Source organism: Engraulis encrasicolus, chromosome 17, assembly GCF_034702125.1.
Source record: "Engraulis encrasicolus isolate BLACKSEA-1 chromosome 17, IST_EnEncr_1.0, whole genome shotgun sequence".
NCBI lineage: Eukaryota > Metazoa > Chordata > Actinopteri > Clupeiformes > Engraulidae > Engraulis > Engraulis encrasicolus.
Window position 1 is genome coordinate 11,135,787 of NC_085873.1, and position 5,442 is coordinate 11,141,228.

The 5,442-nt window shown below is 42.2% G+C and overlaps 1 long non-coding RNA gene across 1 annotated transcript; it reads left to right on the plus strand.

Moving 5' to 3' along the window:
* Nucleotides 1-1,768: 1,768 nt before the first annotated feature.
* On the plus strand, nucleotides 1,769-5,075 carry LOC134467235 (uncharacterized). Its single transcript, XR_010038479.1, has 3 exons — nucleotides 1,769-1,840; nucleotides 4,053-4,162; nucleotides 5,047-5,075. It is a non-coding gene; the product is annotated as an uncharacterized LOC134467235 (long non-coding RNA).
* Nucleotides 5,076-5,442: the final 367 nt, after the last annotated feature.

Genomic DNA, 5,442 nt, shown 5'->3' on the forward strand with positions numbered 1-5,442 from the left:
TAGCTCTAGGCTATGGGACTATGAGGACTCCGAGACGGTGTCCAAGTGAGATGGCGAATGATGGCTGGCGAGGTTGTTCCAGGTCATTTCATGATGAGGATGGACCAGACTTTAAGACATTCTGAGGTAAGTTGAAGTAACAGATTAGAGGGACATACGGTGTATTGTCTTAAAGTAGCTCTAGATGAAAATTAAAGCATGCCTGAATATTGTAATGTTTAACTTCCCTAATGTTTTCTAACTGACTGCATAGCTAACTTGCTAACTAACCAGCGCCTTGTACTATCCACTAAACAAGGACGGTTATCTTAGCATGTTAGCTAGCCTTGCTTTTTCGGTCTGGTAGCAGAGACTATGCTGGTAGGCAGATGTTAACGTTAGCTAGTTAGCTAGCCTGCCACCACCTAATACTAAACCTTGGGGCAAGTGATACGGTGTCACGAATGAATGTATGCATAAACGTTTTAATGACATTGGATATATGACGTCGGATATATGCAGGGGCTAGATTTTGAAATTACGACAACATTTGGTAACCTGCTACATTTTAACTAGCTAGGAGGAGACTAATATTTGGATAACGAACTGATTGGCAGATTTGTTTGACATAAAGCTTATTTTCCGTGATATCTAAAAGTTAATGACATGGACACTTGTGTCTGAATGTCGTACACAACTAAGTTATCACCTTGTATAGTCTTGAAAGTGTGGCTGTATTGTTCTAATATATGATTTGTCCCCCTTGACCAAGCGAAAAACACACGCTCTCAATTGCCTTTCTGTAAGATAAGAGATGGTCACAGCTTGTGTCGTTATGAACGGGGCAGAGGTAAAGAAGCCCCCTCCGATGTTATTTGACAGGAGTATACATGCCCTGTCGTTCCTCTTGCTCCAAGGCACACATAGAGCTAGAGACTTCTGTGCCAGAAAGAAGAGAATGAGAAATTGTGAATTTAAGAATGTGTTTTGTTATAGGGTAATTGATGACATCGTATGGATGACATGATGCCCATCTAGGACTGTGTGTGTGTGTGTGTGTGTGTGTGTGTGTGAGAGAGAGAGAGAGAGAGAGAGAGAGAGAGAGAGAGAGAGAGAGAGAGAGAGAGAGAGAGAGAGAGAGAGAATGTGTGTGTGTGTAAGACTGATGATGTGTATAAGGCCTCTGCATGTTTTGGTTTTGTATTTGTGTATTTATGTAAGCTGATAAACACCTTAATTTTGTTTGGAATTACCATGATAAAAAGTACTTTACTCTATTCTACATCCGCAGCTCCATGAATGACATGAGACACTCCAGGAGACGGTGGTTGCAATGCAATATCAACACCCCGCAACCCCAACCCTAACCCTCCAATGGAACCCAGAACCCTCCGGAGTTCCTCAGGACCTGTCGGCAATATATTTGACTGCATGTTTTAAGGGAAAGAAAATGATCTAGAATTTACACGTGCAATTTCCATTTTAACCATCCCAAATAAACCTGAGGTTCTCATCGTCAAACTAGAGAAAACATCAGTAAGGTTCAGGCTGTCTTTTACAGATAAGGTACTTTATTCACTGTATTACTAAGCACTTTATTCATCCTGTGGGAAATTCAAGAAACAATTGTCCACTGTTTGTAACAGTATTTTTTTTAGCCAATTTGGATTGGAGCCAATTTTGGTCCCCTAGGGGAAATTCTTTCTCTGCATTTATCCCATTTCGGCTAGTGAATCACATTGAAATTTCTTAGCATAACAATATGTGATTGTGTTATCTTTTTTTTCCATCAGGCATGAGTGAGGCGAACACATCGTGCGTTGGAGGAAGAGTTGCAGTGACGACTTGGACCACAGGCCAGGTAAACAGGTTTACTCTGAGCATGTCAGCCCATACTTCTGTGATCAAAGTGCTATTAATAGAGAAAGATGTAATGCAACCAGATGACCATATATATGTTGATGAGTACACTCCTGTTGAAAAAGTAATATTTTGAACAATATTTCAATAAACACACAAGCTATTTCCAAAATGACCATAGAGTAAGTGTAATACAACATCTTTTCAGCTTACTGCAGAAAATTAAGGTCAATAGTATAACTTGAATGACATATTTGTCCATTGTTGTGAAATTATGCTGGTGCAAAGGTGAGTACACCCCTATGTTAAACTGTCTATGGAGGGGCCGTGTTGGCCCGAATCTTCACGAATTTGAAAGAGATTAAAAGGGAGGTCATCGCTGTGCATTTCATCCTTGCCTTACATCGAACTTTTACATTTCGAGTCTGGACCTAGCTAAACGAGATGTGTATGAGATTTGAATTAAATCCTATGGAGAGTATCATGATCTGATGATATTCAGTAGTCACAGTACATGTTAACAAGCATGTTTCTAGTGGTGAAATTCAGCTTCCTACTGTTGATGGCATCCGTACAGGTCCGAAACATTTCGGTCCTACTACCATGCTTGACTTTCAGCATGCACACTTTTTTCGATGTACAAATCACTTTTTACCACCACACATGCTTGACACCATCTAATGCAAAATTGTTTATCATTGTCTCATCAGAGTCAAACAAATTAAGGATATCGGTTCCTGGAACCATGTCCTGTGATCTAATGACACCAAGATAAACAAATTAGCTTTAGATCAGTGGTTCTCAACCTTTTTTGAGCAAACGCCCCCTTGGCCTCATCACAAGCCTCCAAACACCCCCTTGACCTTATCATAAGTCTGGCCACCCCCCCCCCTCCCTAGTATCAGCTGTATCCTTCTCAACAAAGAAAAGTGCCCATGCTTAAAGTCAAGCATGGTAGTGAGAGTTGCACGGCTTGGGGCTGTGTGGATGCCATCAACAGGAGGAAGCTGAATTTCACCAAAAGAAACATGCTTGTCGACATGTACTGTGACTACTGAAGCAGATCATGATACATACTCTCCACATGATTTCCCCGTTTCGGGCCAGCGCGCCCCTTCTCAGACAGTTTAAGTAAGGGTTAACGTTCGGCGAGAAGGTCGCTACCGTGGAATAGCAGCACGACAGAGAGAATCTTTAGACCCCGACGCGGAGCGGAGGGGTCTTGTTCTCTCTGAAGTGCTGCTATTCCACAAAGCGACCGACTCGCCGAAAGTTAACCCGCTTATTATATGGATATACTTAAATGATTCACACATGCGGGGACATTTCTTTAGACCTATTTAATGTTAAGATTGTTGCTGCGCAAAACAAAACAGTGCCGTTGTGGAACACCGCTAGGCAACAGCTAGGTAGGCTAGCCAGGACAACAGGTGTTGTCTATCACAGCAGCTGATTAGAGTGACAAAAGACCGGACCCCCTGCGGAGTGATATGAAACATTCGCTTTAGCCACTGACTTGTATACAAGCCAGTGGCTTTAGCAGTGAACGTCTTGTTGCCATTGACAGCGGTAGCCAGGACAACGGGTGCTGTCTATCACAGCAGTTGATTAGAGTCTTGTTGAAAAGTCGCTTTAGCAGTGAAAAGTCTTGTTGCCATTGACAGCGGTCTGTTATAGACCAACCCGTCCGTTATCGAAAAATAACAGACGTCCGAACGTTGGGGAGCCCCGTTGAAATGAATGGAGCATTCGACAGATGACGTCACAACCATATAATAACATAGCATAATTACACAAAAAATGGACAAATATGTCACTACTGACCTTACTACTGACCTGACTTTTCTGCCATAAGCTGATTTTTTTTTGTATTACACTTACTCTATAATCATTTTGGGAACAACTTATGTGTTTTAAAAAATATATATATTATTCACAATGTTACTTTTCAACAGGGGTGTAGTCATTATTGCTGTGCACTGTATATTTGGATCACCATTACATGTTTAGTCATAAAGTAATGAAAACTTGTGTACAGCATTGTATGTTTTCTGTTCAGCTGTAGATTACCTAATAGTGACGAGGTCACCAAGGCCATCATCCAGGCTAGTAAGGATTCTGGGTAGAGCTGGGGACCAGAGAGTTTACTCATAACTCATTTATGTGATCATGATGTATAAAAAAGACTAACTCAGTTTCTTTCTGTCTCGCAGAAGCCTGAAATAGATTCTTTGAGAATCTTAAAAGTCAAACAACTGGGCCTTGCGGGGAAGACTGATGACGTGAGAAAAAAAGGAAAAAGCTGATGAGCAGACGTGAGCGGGTAGGTAAAACCACAACTAGCAACCCCATCATACAACTGCCATCACTTTCTTTTGTCACTACTTCACTTCAGGGGGCAATTAGCCAATATCCCCTTTCTTTCTTCCGAGTACTATTGTTAGTTTTTAGAACGACCGCATTTGGTACAAGGTATTTGCAAATGGGCAGCCAACACTAAAGGTCTGTTTTGACTCCTCCGTCAGGCCCTACCATGGAGCATATGGTAGGGCACTCGTTTGCAATGCGACCGACCCGGGTTCAATTCCTGGCCTGGGTCCTTTGCCAGCCCTTCCCCATCTCTCTCTCCCAACTCGCTTCCTGTCACCATCTGCACTGTACTATCATTATGAAGACAATAATATCTTTTTAAAAAAAGACTCCTCCATCAGTTGGGGGACACATACTGTCAGTGGGGGGGCAGTGGCAGATCGCGAACAATTCAAACTGGGAGAAATATACGTTGATCGAGTCTATTCAGCGTTAAAAGGGAGGGCGTGGTGGCTGTTTGGGTACTTGATCTGCCGTCTAAACCAGGCTTAAGAGATGCAAGCATAAGGAAACGTGGGGGGGACCATAGTTTTAAAACATGTGGTTTGGGGGAACCATGGTTTATGGCAAATACTGTATCAAAGTTAACCATGGTTAATTTTTGTAAGGGATATTACTATGACAGCTACTGTACTCCTGTGGATAAACCACAATTGAACTATGCTTGGTTGATCTGCTGGATAATCTTGTGGAAATCCTGCTGTATTATCTCATGTGACCCGTTCTTTGGCATGTTCATGGTAAACAAGCCTGAGTGTGGGTTTTGAACTGTACATATTTTTTAATGTTTAACACATTGTTTAAAACTGCCCTATTTTTTTGTTGCTTTTCAAGCAGTGGTGCTGGTGGCGCAGGATGTCCTGGAGAAGGATGACCTCGACTACCTCAAAGGAGCTGATGCTAGCCTTGTGTCTGTGGAGACAAGTGCACATTTGTTGTGCTCTGTCTGAGATGGAGAAGTGTGCGCCTTACTGGCGTACTTCATTGATGCCAGCAAGCCCAGCCAGCGAGTGACCAATAGTGGCCGGTTCTCCCTTCGTGACCGCCGCCCCCCCCCCCCACCTTCTGCGGCCGACAAAGCTTGAAATATGATTAAATGTAAATGTAAAATAAGCAATTAAAGAAAGAACATTCAACAAAATAATTGTCTGTTATAATATGATTTTAGCTGGGATTTAGCAGTAATTTAAAGTTGGCCTAATTGTTGTTTTGCAGCAGATTTGTGTCTATTAT